The 16,764-nt window shown below is 44.9% G+C and overlaps 1 long non-coding RNA gene across 2 annotated transcripts; it reads left to right on the forward strand.

Moving 5' to 3' along the window:
- Positions 1-326: 326 nt before the first annotated feature.
- On the forward strand, positions 327-12,482 carry LOC135318907 (uncharacterized). 2 transcript variants are annotated; one of them, XR_010377344.1, is made up of 3 exons: positions 327-384; positions 2,395-2,526; positions 12,363-12,482. It is a non-coding gene; the product is annotated as an uncharacterized LOC135318907 (long non-coding RNA). The 2 variants fall into 2 exon arrangements; XR_010377345.1 differs by lacking the exon at positions 12,363-12,482 and adding an exon at positions 8,220-8,395.
- The last annotated feature ends 4,282 nt before the right edge of the window (positions 12,483-16,764 follow it).

Here is a 16,764-nt window from a genome sequence, read left to right on the forward strand (position 1 = left end):
TCCGTGGAGCCCCACTGCACTGATAAATAAAGCCTGGGCGTGGGCTAGGTGTCCTCCTGTCCCAGTTGGCAACACTCATCATCCCCGATATACCTGCTGAGGGAAGAAGCCGCAAGCAAAACAGGTTCCCAGCCGGCTCAGCAGCAGCGCAGCCATACATTCCTGTAAATTTCCAGGGCGCGAGGGCCTGGGGGAGGTGGTGAGCGTGTGCCGCTAGTTACCCAGCTCCATGGGCTGTTTTTGTTTACCCCATAATAAGTGGGTGTGGTTGTCAGGATGGACGTGTGTAGATTTAGGTCAGAGGTGAAGACAGTAATCAGTCCTAACTCAGCTTTCGATGGAGGAGAAAAGAGGGAAGACACACCTGTTGGGCTGGAGGAGAAGGTGACCTGGGATTCTATTTAAGCCAGAGAGCCTGTCTGGATGGCAGCCATGTGCTCAGCCCTCTGTTAGGGGCTGGGGTGAAGGCAGAGAAGGGTGGAATGGGTCCTGTTCTCAAGGAGTTTTGTGGGGGAGATCAGTGATGTACTTAAGCTGAGAGAAGTAAATTCTTTGGGGAGCATAGAGGAAAGAAAGTCCATGTAGGGGAAGACTGGAGAAGGAAGGAGGAATACTTCACAAAGGAGGACGTGTATTTAACAGACAGAGATGGCATTGACCATGTCAGTCAGGAAGAGTGCTGGAAAAAGGTTATGGAGGGAGGGGCGTCAGGGCAGTGGAGAGAGGCAGGCAGTGGAGGGAGGCAGGCAGTGTGTTTGGCTACAGTAAAGGTTCTTAAGGTAAGGAAGGGGGGGTTTCACCTTGCTGGAAGAGGTGGGGGGGAGGGGTCAGCCAGGTCTTAGACACTTGCCTCGTTATTTATTCAAGTAATATTTACCCAGTGCCAATTTTTGCCAGGCCCCATTGCTACCTATGAGTGCCAATCTCCAAGGTTTAGAATACACCCTGTAGGCAGTGGGGGCCCCTGGAAGAATCTGAGTGGAGATGAGGCAAACAGTATAAAGAAACTTGCTCTGACCATTTCCCTCTCTTGCCTACACAACCTCTGGCAGAAGTGTCTTGAGAGTGACATCACTCAAGCCTCATGGAGGGTTGAACACAGGACCTCTGTAATCCCTTCCTAGGAGATTCTGTGATCAATTTTCTATTTATAACCAACACAAGGCGTTTATAGAAACTATCAGGATAATATGTATGCGTGCTCACACATGTGTGTGCTGATACACACACACACACACACACACACCACACATATACACACACACAGCTTTGAGAAGTCTCCCGGAGCTAAAAAGATGTGATATAGAAGGCCAGATACAAAAGTACCTTTCTGGCAACAGTAACAGTGAGTGCTGAGGACCTCAGACTCTAGAATTGGTCTCATGAGAGATTTCCTTCTCTGAAAGGCAATAGAAATTTTAGCCCTCTGGTCACTCATGTGCAAACAGCAGGTTTCCAGGCCCAGGATCAAAGGCAGGAGAGAGATTGGGAAGAGGAAAAAAGACAAGTCAGAATTGGAAAGCATGGAAAAGAAAACACTTCTAAACCCAAAGAGCAGCTCATTTTAAAGGGACTGAGTCCCGCCTTTCAGAAATGCAATCAGCATTAAAATCATTCATTTCCTTCTTCCCCTTCCTACACCGGGAGGGAGTTTACCATAAACTAATTTGGAAGTTAAGTGAGTACAAACTTACTTTTGGAAGTACCCAAGGGGCAGGGATAGGAATGAATCAAGTTGCAAAACAGGCGACGCAAAGAAAGATGCTAGGAATTTAAACCCGTCTGGTGGCTTTTTGTAAGGTTATTCTTGCTGATGTGGGGAGTTGTATGGTTCTTGGCTATTTCTGAAAAGTTCTCATTTTGACTGGATGCTGCGGATTTCATTGATCCTTTACCCTGTGAACTGCCAGGGCCAGGGCTTTTATACAGAGGGGACTTTGATGACCTTTAAACAGTTTTGATAATGGTGAGTTCCCAGGTTCTCTTCATAAAGGGGACGTTTCTCCTCCACCTCTGTCTCCCACTGTGCAGAAACTGTGTGTTGTAACAGTTAGACCGCTAAGAAGAGCCCTGGCCTCGGCCCCAGGACGTATGGGTTCTACGTCAAGCCTAACCCTGAGCAGCCACGAGACTGCAGCAGAGGCACGCACCCTCTCTGGGCCTTAGCTTTCTTTTATAAGAATCCAGGGAATTAAGCATGTTATTTTTGTGGTCCCTGCCAGAACCAATGAAGTGAACTATGAATTGAATTTATTCAGATGCGAAACTGGCCAATTCAATAAATCATATTCTTTTTATCCCCCTGATGTTCGTGAGGGAGAAATAAACGGTAAAACAGTAACTTCCCACATACCAGATACTATGCTAATACGTTTATGTTTATTATTTCACTAGCCAGTGAACTGATATGCAGGATGAAATGATTCAACTAAACCATAACAGCTGTTCCAGTCGCCTGGTGGGGAGTGAGTACGGAAGCAACTCAATTTTCCACACCTTCCGCATTTCCACCCAGGAACCCAGAAAGTGAGTTTACAATCTTAATGATAATATTGAATATGAATAGATCTTGAAGTATCTTATGAATTATCAAAGAAAGCTTAAATCATACCAGTGGATGATTTTAGTGTTTAGCAAAGTGTGTTGTAATTTACTATTTGGAAACCAGGAATCAGTAAATGATACAGATAGTAATCAGATGAACCAGAATTTTCCATTGCCCAGAAAACCCCATTCCCTAGTCATCTTAGGTAAACAGGAATTTTCTACGGCATCAAAATAATAATAGCCTCTAAGGACTAGATTCTGGCAGTCTCAGGCTTGCCAACTGTCCGGCGACAGGGCAACTGCGGACTCACTGTCCACTCCAGCTGGGCATTACTGGAACCTAATCAGACTCCACTTCAGAAACCATGGGCGGTGTTTCCATGGAGCTCTGCCAGGAAAGAGGTGATCTAAATCTTGCATGAGAGATGTACATCAATAGGGAGTTTTGCCTAGAACATTGTGACCTAAAAAATCATATTAAGGAACTCAGAATGCAGAGTCAGTTTCAGAGACACCAAGTGACCTTGTGTGAGGCACCTTGTAGATTGCCTTGCTAACTGGACTCCCCTAATGAGTGGTGACTGCCTTCGTGAATACCTGGGTCAGCAGCATGCCCCAGTCAGGGACAAACATTCCGATTTTCACTGCCCTATTTTTTAAAGGCAGACTGCTCCTTCTATTAATCATCTCACTGTTTGTTTGTTCTGGGAAGGCAAGCACTGATTCACAGAGGGAAATATCACCTAGTGGTTAGACTGGAACAGTTTCTTTGCTGTATCTTCTTTTGAAGATTCTGCCCATTTTATTTTTTTCAAACCCCTTAAATAAAGATGCCTGTGATATATTTCTTGTGAAGTTTAGGGGCAGGAAGGATTTGGTCCCCTTCCCAATCCATACGTAGCTATTCTTCCTTTACTGGATGAAAAAGACTGCATACTACAATGCATTTCCCTTTTTATCTAAGCTGCTGGGAAGCTCAAAATCACACAATATGTTTCATTAAAGTTATTCTGTTTCTGGATTTTCTTCCTCTTCCTCTTCCTCTTCTTTCATGGCCAGGTCTTAGTCTTCTATCTGTGTTTTGATGAGGCTGTTATCCCTCTATCTTAAAAGTTCCTTGGGTACTTTTTGGAAGTGCCATTCACATAAATTGATAATGGGGACTAATATGTTTCTGAGTGCCTTCCAGATGAGAAAATTTAGAAGATTGATGCTTATTCTATGATGAAGTCTGAAATTTCACTTCTAACACAAATTAATCATTAATATTTAAAAGCTTATATATAGTAATAACTATGAACCTTTGCCGAGTCCTTACCACTTAACAAGGCAAATGCCTTCACACATGTGCTCTCACTTGTAATTAATATTCGCACTTTATAGATGAGAAAAGTGAGGTTTAGGGAGATTAAGTGGCTTGCCAGAAGGCACGGAGTTTGCAGCTCCGGTCGTCTGACCCTTAGCCAAGTCCTGTCCCCTTGGTCCCTGCCCCCCAGCAGGATCTTGTCTCTCACTGACTTCTTTTTCACACCAGTGTTCTTCTCATTATCCTTACACGAGTTGAATTTTTTAATATGTCAATCAGATTGAAACAAAAGACCATCTTAGTGGTTATTTCTCTCGCTGAAATGGTCTGCAGAAAGTCTGGAGACCACTGATCTAAGGTCTAAAGACCTTAAAATGGTCCTTCTAGAAAATCTGAGTTCTTGCCCCTCATCCCGGGGTTCCATGCTTCAGTCTAACTGACATGTGCAGCTCTGTTTGAGGTATAAAGGGGAAAATGGGGGCATGTGATCTCTAACTGCTTTTCTCTTCTAAATAATTCACGTCAAATACCTCTCCTACACTTCCCTAGTCCCCAAATGACACACAGAATGCCAAATCCACAGATGGTTGGGACAGTCAGAGAGAGGAATGACTCATGGCTTCCTAGGGCTGATTGGTGTGGAGACACGATACCCTTTACCCTCAGAACCTCAGGGTCAAGGTGGTCCCCCAAATGGGTCAGTCAACCAACCCGCTTGAATGTAGCTTTGTAAATAAGGTAAGAGCTACATTTGTATTTCCCTCCTGCTCAGGCCACCCCTCCACCACCAAGTGCAAAAGTTGAAAAGCTTTGAGATAGTTTGTCTAGAAGTCCCACTGCCTGTAGAACCTTCTGGGAGGCCAAGCACCATGAAAGAGGTGTGTATCTGACACCCTCCTGTCTGATGTCCTTCTCCAGGCTTGGCTGGAGCCAATTCTGGTTTCCCTTTAGGCCTCAGATCCTGCCCACAGTCTGGGGGCTGGAGGGGCTAATCTCAAAGGGCTCGAAATGAGTCAGTTTCCACGCTCAGCTTCAGGCGTGTGGCTTCCTGAAGCACAGACGAGGAAGCTCTGAATTTCAAAGAGCAATTTTTTTTTTCTTTGCATACCATATCTGGAACCGAAACCACCAATTCATTTCACTTAAGATCTCACACTACACTCAGATCATCAATAACATTCCAGAGATAAGATGCCCAGGCTTCATCAGCCTCGCTGTGCCGTCTCCGCCGCTTTCTTTTCTTTTGGTGTTGATGTTGTTGGCTTCTGCTTTGTCTCTTGTTTGGTCCTGATGACACAGAATCTGGCGACCTTTGTGTTCTTCACAGGTGTTTATGAGAAGTTGGAGCCAAATACCTAAAACTGCTGGGGGTACAGCCCTGCCCATAGCTTTCTGCTCTCCTTTGCAAGTCAGCTTGGCTGTGTGAGGGTTAAGGTCCTAGATCCCATGTCTCAGTCCAGGGGGGCAGCTGGCTTTGCTGAGAGCTTCCATACCCAGAGGTACCAGGTCATCTCATTAACCTGTGAAGGCAGTTAAAAGATGGAGTTAAAAGATGCGGAGAGATTCGTGAAAACCACCCTAAAGAAACAGGAAAGCAACGGAAAACGTACACATCCTCCTGATGCCAAATGGCACATCAGCCTGTTGGGGAAAGAAGGATTACTACCATTTATATGGTACCTTACGGTGTATAAACTGCTTTCACATCTTTTCTCTCTCTTGATTGTCACCAGAATTTACGAAATTAGCCAGACAAGCATCATCCTCCTCAGTTTAGAGAGAAGAGCTCCCATTGCTAATAAAATGGAATGATGGCCCCATGCAGTGAGAGCGGAAAAGCCAGAGACCTCGGATGAGAAGCCAATTCTATTAATTCCAAGTCTAGTATTCTTGTAACTTCCATCTAGCCTTATATATAATATAATATTGCATCATAACCCATGACCTAATATTACACAGTCATTTGTTGACATTTTAAAATTTCAGGTTCTCATAGGTCAGGGTTAATGGCTGTTGGTCATTACTTTTGCAGAACCCTTCCAGGCCTCTGGTTTCTTCATTTTAAAAAGTAGAGGAAAGCATTAAATTCTGTGTTGCATTCAGTTCTAACATTTGGCGGGTCCCTGTGTCAAGGGTTACTAAACCCATGGAATTATCTAAAAATGCTGCCCAAAGGATTCACTGTGGAGCATCAGCTCAGGAGGACTGTAGTATTAAGTAAAAATGGTTACCATGGTCAAATAAGTTAGAAAAAAGCAGAATTATTAAAAATGAAACAGGTTGCTTTGCTCCGGCCCTTCTCAGAGCCTTTACATGCAAATCTATATGGGGAGGGGGGCTATGGATGTGGACCTTTCCTCTAAGTTGGCCCTAGAACATGGATCTCATGGAATTAGTATTACATGGAGTCCATTTTGATAAAGCTGGACATCCTCTGATGATCCTATTGGTTTTTGAAAACAGCATCACAGATTCCAAGAGAAATTCTACAACCACTCCAGCACCCTCTCCACCACATCCCGTATCAGTGCTGTACTTGCTAGGCCATGGAGGGTGGTCCTCCAAGCTGGGTGCAACGCAGCACTGAGCAGCCCCGCTGCACAATCTGGATCACATCACTGCAGCCACAGAAGTCTTCGTGCTGAAAAAATATTCCACAGTCCATCCGAAAGCAAGGGCTTCCACATGTTGCCTGGAAAGAGGACTGGAGGCACGTCTCCTTTTATTGCCTTGGAAATTTACTCCCCTTTCATTTCCCTGAAAGCAGAATCCCATCATTCCTTCACTATGGGAGAAGAAAGGTGAGGCCGCCCGCAGAGTTTCCATTCTGCTTATCGCCATCCTGACTTCTGTGGCTCTTCAGCATTCTTCCTCTTTGGAGAAAGGAATTTCAGCCTCTCAGGGAGCCTCTTGGGGGACAGCAGAGCCCAAGGGGCTTTATCCGGTCTGCAGCCCCTCTTGGCTTACCTCTACCCTTCAGCATCTCTTCCCCAGCCCCTGGAGGACAGCTTCTAGAATGAGGCACTCTCTTCTCAGAGGCAGCCCGGTTCCATGTTTTAAGAGTTGAGATTGCTCGAAAGTTCTAAACCACACTCTGTCTCATGGGAACTTCCTCCTCTGATTGGCTCCAGACAAGTCTGATCCTGCTTCCACAAGCATGCAGTGTGAGGCTGCCAACCTCCCAGGTGACTCTACTTGTCTTAAATACATATCTTGAAAGTCCCACGAGCAGCATGTACTTCCGTTCTCCAGCCCAACCTTCTACCATCTCTTCCCACCTTCCTTGCTCTGGAGGAAGTCTTCGTGGTGCCAAAGATAAGATTTAACCCATTTGACTGGGGATCCTCCACTCTGAGCATAGACTTCCTGCTCTGGGTTGAGGTCAGCAAATGCCATCTTCAGGTTTAGTGTCCTGTTTCTGCTTTTGACCTCAGTTTGTGCTTGGTTTAAAGATTGCTAGTTATGTGATAGATTGAGAAAAATTATCTTTAGCTCTAGAATGATATGAAACACTCTAATGCTGAACTATGCAAAGGAAACTTCAGGCTGAAAGAAGGCATACAGGCAAACACATTTAAAATGGCCTTGGGACTTCTGTTTTATTTGCAAAAAGAAAAGAATTCTCATTATCCCCTCAACTTAGGGAGATGTTCTGCAATCTTTATCAACTACCTAGGTAGTGCTTTAAGATTTTACATGAAGATTTCACATTCATTATCTTATTTATCCCCATAACAACCATTTCACGCCAGATACCATTGTATCATGTCATTGTACTTTATGGGAGCACTGTGGTTATGGGCTAGAGTTTGAATCTTTTGTTCGAACCCTGGACTGTGATCCAAAAGTCCTGGGTTCTAACCCCTGTGTGACCTGTGGCAAGTCACTTTCTCTCTTTGGCCTTCAGTCTTTCCATCTATAAAACAGAAGAGGTGTGAGGTGAACTATATGAGTTTCAAGAACCCTAACACTGGTCAGCCTCTTGCAACTGCTTGTCCTTGTTCACAACGTGACCAGAGAGACAAAACAGCCAGATCCAGGAGGACAAACTTCCCCCCACTGTTTGCCACACTGATGTTAAGTGAGAAATATTATCTCATTAGCTTTACATCTAAGAGTACGACCTACCCGTAATCATTCATGACGGTTGGCGCAGTGACAATTATCTTTTTAATGTAGAAATCCTGCTTGGTTCAAGTAAAGAAATTTTTGAGAGAAAGTTCAAGTTTTGAAACTGCTAATGCCTTCCTGCGATGGTGGGTGGGACGCGGTGGGGGTGGGGAACAGTCAGCCAGACAGTTCATCTTAGGGGTAACCTCTCTGGTTTATGTAAAATATATGACTCAAAGCAAATTCATTCTTGTAGGCTGCCATGCCTGCAGGAGGACGAAGCCACACTCAGAGGAGATGAGCCCTTTGTACGATTAATCAGCTACATCTCTGTGTTGTATGCTGTGATGTCTAATTTCCAGAGGAAAGAGCATTTTCAGACCACATAAATGATGATGCTTTTGGAAAAAAAAAAAAGCAGCAGAAAGGAAAACCCACCTCTCCTAAATGTAAAGATTTCGATATGAACTCGCCTATTGTTTGTATTTCGCACCCACGGTCTTGATGCCTATTATCTCTGAAATCATTTCAGTTTCCAAAATCACTTGAAACACTCCTACACCCGGGGCTTTTGATAAACAGTCCAGCTTCTACAGAGAGAAACAATTTGTGTGTGTGTGTGTGTGTGTGTGTGTGTCTGAGACCGAGAGACAGAGTTGGGGGAGAAGGGGAGGGAGAAAGTGAGAGCACGCTGGTGAGCGGCACAGCCCAGACACCTGCGAAGACCCGAGTAGGTTTCGCTGTAACATACAAAGAAGTCCTGTGAGCGTGGGTCTTCCCTTCCATGGATAGCTCTCTTGAGACTGCAAGAAACTTTGGGGTAATTTTACTATGACACTAAGAATAAAAATAATGATTAATGTTTTTGAGCACTTACAATGTTCCAGGAACTTTTCTGAGAGCTTTAAGACATAAGAAATCACATATTACTCACAACAAGTCTATGAGGTTGATACTATTATTATCACATTCTACAGATGAAAAAAAAAAGAATCTCAGAGAAGTAAGTTCCCAATCTCTGGTTTTATTAATGCTGAATTAAAATCTCGCCTGACAACCATCAAGACTGAAAATGCCACTTCCTCTGGGAAGTACTCTCACGGAGTTGGAATCTCACTCTTCTCTGAACAGCCCAGAGCTTTCTCAAGGCATCGAAGCCATTGCCTTAAACTACAGTCATCTGTGCACCTGCCAAGTGATCTCTGTAAGACTCTAAGTTCCTTATGATGGGGGTAGTTTTAAAATGCTCCACGTATTCCCACAGCCATAACAAAGTGTCTGGCACCACGTAGGCATCTAGGAAATACTAGTTGAATGAATGAATGAAAAGACCCAACTTTCAGATTGGGGTTCTCACAGTCATGTTAGGAAAATCAATGCAACCAGCTCTCCAGGGTCAAAGCCGGCCAAATCTTAAGACAACTGTCTGTGACTTTTAAAATAAAACATCTCATTTGTTTTTCACCCTGTAGGGTTTTTCCTCTGAATTCAGCTTCACCTCTTGCCTGGTTATGGTGGGTCCCCTGTCCATCTGGCCTAGAAAGTACGTTTCAAAAGAGACACTGTAACAAGAGAGAGGGAACACTTAAGTCATGTCAAGTTCTGAAGTCCGTTGCACCCCCCCCCAACCCATGGCTGATCCTGAAGTTAACCTTACACAGTTTAAATTGATATAGTTCTTCTTAGCTTTCAAGGAGTTCCTCATCCTTTTAGAAACAATGGAACCCCATTGAGAACACAGGCTAAACCTTATCCCCAAAGTGTAGCAAGAACATATAGAAATACTGAAGTGTACAAGATACCCCTGATAAAAGTATGATTTTATAAGGAGCTCCTTAAAATAGACAATCCTCCAAAGTCATCTACTTTAACCCTCTGACTTGGCAGATAGGATAATGTGGCTCAGAGAGAGGAAATGAGTTGCCAAAGGTGACAATTCAATTTAACAAAAGAAGTGAGGATAAGAGTCAGGACAAGAGACTCCTAAATGGAATCCTCTCCCTTTTGGACTTTGCTAGCCTTCATGACTGGGTTACCAGTTGGTGATTCCTAATATGAAGCCTCTCAGATAGATCATCAGATTACATTTGAGGTAAAAGTTTGGGTTTGAGGAAGTCCTCAGGCTTAGGCAAGACTGATTTAAGGGTCTGGATGACAAGGGGTCTCTATTTTTGATCACACACTAAACATTTGTACCTACCAAGCCATGGCAGGATCAATTCGCTGGTTGGAGTCAAAAAAGCGTGAGTCACTGCTTTCACCAGTGATAAATCCAACTGCTGGCACGGAAGGAATCAAATGCAAATTGACAGCTGAGATTGGTGCATCCTGGCCTCCCTTCATCCATGGTTCTACTGTGCAAGTCCATGCTGGTAGAACACGTTACATTGCCTCACAATGATGGTCAAAGCTTTCAGAGTAGTTATGATAGCGTAATGTTGCTGGTGGCTAAAAAGCCGTCAAAAGTGAGCAATGACTGAGCAGATGGCAAGGACCAGCAGGTGAAGTCCCAGCCCTGATTCTGATTCTGTACCTGACTGTACCTCTGTGGGCTGCATTTCCCCCATCTGAGAACAGAAGGGGTGAGCCAGGGGATGCACACAGTCCCTTCCACTTCTAGGATTCGTTGAGCCTACGAATGTATCAATTCTTTCTTTCTCTGGTTTGGTTCTGTGAGTCCTCATGAGAGCAGCTGCTCAGAAACATGTCATTTCAGCTAACAGTCTTGACGTCAAGAATCACGTTTACTCTAACCCTTGCAGCTGTGCAGGAGCTGGAAACACGCACCCATCTTTAGAGTCAGTTCCAGTCTCAGCTTTACCCCTAAGTGATCTTGAACAACTTCGGTTCCCTTTCTCAACCTCCAGTTCTTCCTCTGAAACATCCAAGTAATAATATGTATTTGACAGAGTTGTCTTGCAGGTCAGATGAGATTTTAGACATCAGAGTGCTTGTAACCTGAAAAGCATAAGGGGTTGTGTGGGGGAGGATGAGAATGACGACATAGATGAGGGGTCACGAACACTTTTTGATTTTCCATAGAGATACAAATGAGCGGTAGCTTTGGGGTCATCAAGTAAGGGCAGAGATGGAGGTGTGCTATCTGGGCGCCTGTGCTCTGCTCCCCCTGAGAACGAGGCTAGCAGCTCCTGCGTCACCCTCTCCTTCCTTTCCACTGTCACCCTGGTCTCCCCAGTCCAACAGAGAGTGTCACCCAGCTTACGTCTTGCGCCTCCCTCGCCCCCACCCTCCTGACTGCAGACCCAGCTGGAGTGTCAAATCAAAACCTCTGTACCGATATCTCACCCTCACTTCTTTAGTCCTCTAGACCATCTAAAAGAAAACAGCAGAGGCGCTCCCTCCACCTACGCATTTCCCTTTGTTTTGAGGGCGGTGGCAGCCTGGCCCTGTGGCAGTTACAGCTCCTGGCCAGAAAAGCAGCTCCATCTCCAATTCCTCTCTTGGCGCCTAAGTTCCGGGTGTTCAGCTTACCTGGCCTTTTCCTGGTGGTAAGTCAGGTGTGACGGCGTCCGGTAGGCACGGCACAGTAGGTGGAAGACGGGGCTTCTCATGTGGATGCACCAGCTTATGGAGCTGCAAAGGACCTTAGGAAATACCTGATTCAAACCCGCCCCACCCCCGTTGGTTACAGATGTACAAACAGCCCTGGAGGAGAGAAGCAGCATGTAGTGTCATTTAGAAGTAGAGCCAGGAGGGTTTTAAGGCCATCTAAGCCCAACTCCTCATCTGACAGATGAGGAAACTGAGGCCCAGCGATGCTAAAACACCTGTTCTTGAGTTAAAGAGCTAGTACTGAAACCCATAACCTCTGGTTCCAAGTTCAGATCTCATTTCCTGAGAACCACACACAAGATGCATAGGGTAGAAATTGTGGACAGGAAATCCAGTTTCTGAGGATACATAGATAAAACAGTAGGCTTTTATATTCATGTAAATTTGAGGAAATAAATGTATATCCATGTTTTGGAACTCCCATTTTACTCTACAAGAGATTCATCGCATGTTTTTGTACATAGAATGTGATGAAGAGGATAATTAAACATGCCTTAGCGGTTTAGGATATATGGGCATAGGCACAAAATCACCAGGAGGAATTACCTTTAGGCCAACCCTGAAGCCCACAGGAACCATGGAAGAGTCAATTTCCTGCCATCAGGACTCAGCTCATCTGTGATGGTCCAAAGCTGGGCCCCCCTGGTTGAGAGTTAAGCCTGGAAACAGAGGAGTCTGTGTGTGTCTTGGACCCAAAGCCAATTACTTACTGAAGTATTTGTCTGACTTTGAGGCCAGACCAATGGTGAGCTGATAAATGTTTCACAACTGGCTCTCAGTGGGAGGCGGGTGGTAAGAGGAAGTTTTCATTTGTTGTGTTTTCCAGTATCCTCGGAATAGATATTCCCACCATGGCCACTTTCAAGCTATCAGCGCTGAATATGGAGTTTGGAATGAATGCACAGCAGTATGGAATAGTTCTAATGTATGGATACAAGCAAAATTAATACCCTCACGAACATACATGATAATACAATGTCATAAAATAATAGGAAGTGGTGAGTTTTGAGTATTTCTTACCATTGTTTTTAATATAATTTATTTGTATGTCTACACAATTTAATTTTTAATAATAGCTATACTTCCAATCAGTTCACAAAATTCCTGATAACCTAACAATCGGCTCTTGTAAGCTGGAACGAGTCAGCTCCCAGCAAACATCTGGGCCAGACCGATCTAAGTTTGAACGCTGGCCTAGCCTTCCACCAGCTATGTGATGTTGGGTGAGGTTTAAAACTGCTTTGAGCTCTAGTTTTTTCAGCTGAAGAAAGCAACACAATAGTCATAACTTCATGGGTTTACTGGTGATGCTCCAGTGAGGTCATGCTCAGCACAGTAGCTGTACATAAACATCCTACAAATCACCGCGAGCGCATCCCAAGCCGAATTCATTCACTCAATAAGCATTTTGCAGGGATGTACTTTATAGGTGCATGGTCTTCAGTAGCATGCGCTGTGGGGGGTCACTTGTGCCCTGTTCTCAAAGAGTCCACAGTCTAACAGGATGGGCTATAATGGACACCAGTAAGCATAATCCAGAACGAGTTGTGATCAGCTTGGGGAGGAAGGGAAGGAAGGATTTTCGGAGGAGACTGCATTTGAGCCGTAGATTTCAGAATAGATGTAGACATGCAGAGATGTCCAGGAAAGGGGGCGCCAAGAAGAGCGAAGACAGGGAGCGAAGGCAAAGGTAAAGGAGCACAGAGGCAGAGGTGTATAACATTTGCTGGAACAAGAGTATGAAAAGGGGCTTTGGGGAGAAGGTTGGAAAGGCAAGGAACTTCCAGACCACACCAGCCTTGAATGCTAAGGAATTTGGTTTATGTTCACATAGGTAACGATGAGCCTGGGGAAATGTCTTCCTCTGACACAAGGCAGATTTTTTGATTACCCATCTGTTATTTTAAATATGTGTTCCCTGAATACATTTTGATGGTCACTGTTCCTTCCTTTAACTGGAATCGTCAAGAGTTAATCAGATAGTGAAACACATTGTTAAACTAAGTAAATTTCCCCTGTGGAGCGTTTGGGGATAGAAGGTGGTATTGTAATTCCCCATTGAAAACAAAGTCATTATTGAAAGCCTTTGATAAATATTAGGCAGGCTCAAGCCAGTGGCAGGATTTCATAAGTTTTGAATTGTCTCCTGCGTCCCTCTTGCATTTTGCTTCACACACAAAGTCAGATGACCTACATCTTTATCTGCTCCCGTCTTCAGCTTCTATATATAGTCTTCGGTTATGAATGTTTTTTCCTATGAAAAGGTCAGATCTTGCACACGTACCATCAAGGCAAAGGCCCAGCTTATTAAAAAGCAGGCGGGCGAGTTTGTAAAAGTCATTGAAATATTACTGATGGGGGAAAAGCTGGGCAGGCAGCTCTGCTGAAAAAGAAATGGCCACCAAACTTTCTCGGAGAGAAGACAGGGAAGCCTGTGTCTTATGATTTCAGAAGCATTTTTCCATCTGGCTGAAGCGCCCCAGGGCTGTCTGTGGCCCGAGTTAACAGAAGCAGGCTGGGACACCCCCACCCCCAGCTCTCTCGTGCATGCGGGTGCAGACTCACCTCAATCAGAGAGACACCAAGCTCTGTTAGCTCCTCCTCCACACCTCAAACCCCCATGGAACATCTGGAGGTGGAGCTGGGGAAGGTACCTCAGCCAGAGAGAGGCAAACCCAATTTGGGGTTTCCGGTCGTATGTGGAGTGCAGCAGCCACCCTTGGCCAACATTGCAACACCAGAGAACTGGGGGAGAGTTGAACTCTTACTTTTAAGCCAAAAGTTCACAGGTTCAAATACCCCTCTAATGTCACCTGCTCCCTGGAGCTAACCTTTGAGTCTGAATGCTCTGATAACATTGAGCTGCTTTAGGAAAGAGGCCTGCGGAGTCCACTTGGTTCCTTTCTCAACAAGGCCAAGCTCTTTTCCAGAATGAAATTATTTAATAACTAATGTGAATGAGATGGGATGCTCTGAAGTTCTAAGAGTTTAAGTGACTTGTCCAAGTTCACTCAAGAAGTCAGGCTCCTGCTGACTCGACATGTGGCCAAGGAACCCATACTGGGATGGGCGCTGTTGTCACAGAAAGCGATAGATACCACTGTGTCTGTCCTCGATCCGGTAACATCTGCCTGCCAAGACAAGCTTCACAGGGGGCTTTATAAGGTAAGGATCACCAGGTTACAGTGAGGAAAGTGTTAAGTTGAAGGTCAGAAGAACCTCATTATGGTTTTAGATCAGATGCTGTCACACACATTTATTCACTCATTTATTCATTCAGTAAATATTTGTTGAGACTATGCCAGGATTCCTTCGAGGCACTGGAGAAACAGAGTTATGAACAAAAACAGACCTAGTTCTGACCTCACGGAGCTTGGACTTGTGACCTTCTTTGTAGACATTGCAGATTTTTTATTTTTTATTTTTTATTTTTTTTGCTCACCCCTTCTTCTGCCGCCTAGAGAGTGAGCCCCTCGGGACAGGAGCTCCGCCTAACCCACTTGTAAATCTCACTGCCTGGCACCCAGTAGGTATCGGTTTGCAGGAGTGATCTGTGAGGTTTCCCTAATCATTCATTTAAAAGAGATAGAGGCTTCTAAAAAGAAATTAGAGTTGAGATTCCTCTGGGGTACTTCACCTATTTCTTGACTAACAAAGTGATTCCGGAAGCCCAGTTTGTGGGCTTTGGCTGAAGAGGCCACGTAAACAGTACATCCTTCTTATCTTCCACCTCGAAGCTCTGAGTCTCACGCACTTGGCCGGACTTCCTCCTCTGAATAGCTAAGTTTATGTATCTCTCCTGAGGGTCCTGAGACTCCCAGATCCAGCTCCTCTTGGACCCCCACAAAGTTCCCTTGCTCACGCCTAAGGAGACATTTCTAGATTAGAATAAAATAGTGCTAAGCATTTGTAGTTAAATACGAAGGAAAAGAAAAGAACAAAGACTCGTCGTAGCAGGAGGAGCTGCCCAAGGATAGAGCAGGCCACTTCCTGGGGTGACGATTCTCTGTCACCCAAGTGGTCCAGCAGAAGTGAGGCCACCCCCTCAACAATGACATGAGGAGAGTCGAGCGTGAGATGGGGACATGTCACTCTCTTGACATACTTTCAACCCAGTCTTCTGGGACGACCTCTGCATTCTTCACCATTCTGAGTATCAGTGATGCACTAAATCCCTGAACTTTCATCCACTCTTTTCCCTGATGAAGGGTCCTACCTGAAAAACTAACTTCCATCTAACCTCATCTTTACCAGCCCACAGACTATGATAATCGTGCTGGTCCAAGATGAATGGCTTTCTTCTATTTTGCTGGTTTAACTCTCTTAAAATTACACTTTTGATGCACTGCTCACCTGCTCTGAAACCTTCACCGCTCCCTATCAGCTCCAGGCTACACCCCAGTCACTTCAGCCTCACACTCAAGATCTTTCACCATTAGGCCAGCACCTCACCTTTTCAGCTTCACCTTGAACTACTCCTTATCTACCAACTTGTTCCCTAGTCTGATCCATACAGAGCCTCTGGACTCCCCTGCACCTTTTCCATCTCCACGTTCTTCCTCACAGTACTTCAGTACCAATCGTATTTGTGGTGTCTATTTCCCAGTTCCTTGGAGTATTTCCTTATTTGCTTATGCTCCTGTGTCTTCACTGTCACGTGCCCGGTGCTCAGTCTAGCTCTCAGGCCACGTTTCTTGGCTGGAATTAACTTGAATTAGAGAACATTTTTCCATGCAGGGAGGCAGGAGGGCACATTAGCAGAGAGCACAGATTCTGCAACCAGCCTTCCTTGGTTTGAGTCCTAGCTTTGTCACTTTCTGATAGGATGATCCTGAACAAGTTACTTAAACTCCCAGGGACTCAGTTTCCTCATCTGTAGAATGGGAAAAATAACCTCTACCACATGTCATGAGGTTTAAATGAGTTGGTTTTTACGAAGTGCTTACTTCAGTGCCAGGCACACAGCCCCCTGCTTAGGTGGCACTGAATCATTCTTTAAAGCGCCCTTTTATTTCTCCCTCCTTCACAAAGATTAATTCTATTTTCCATGTATAAAGCACTTCAGAGTTTACGAAGACCTTTCATATGTGTTTTCACATTTAATCATCGCAGTAATATGGGAGGTAGGTGTCGCCATCCCCGGAGAGTTTTGGTGACACAAGTAAAAGCAGGGGGAGGGGGATTGTGACCGGAACTCAGAGGTTCTGGGTCTCTGTCTTGAGTGTGTT

Source organism: Camelus dromedarius, chromosome 2 (assembly GCF_036321535.1).
Source record: "Camelus dromedarius isolate mCamDro1 chromosome 2, mCamDro1.pat, whole genome shotgun sequence".
NCBI lineage: Eukaryota > Metazoa > Chordata > Mammalia > Artiodactyla > Camelidae > Camelus > Camelus dromedarius.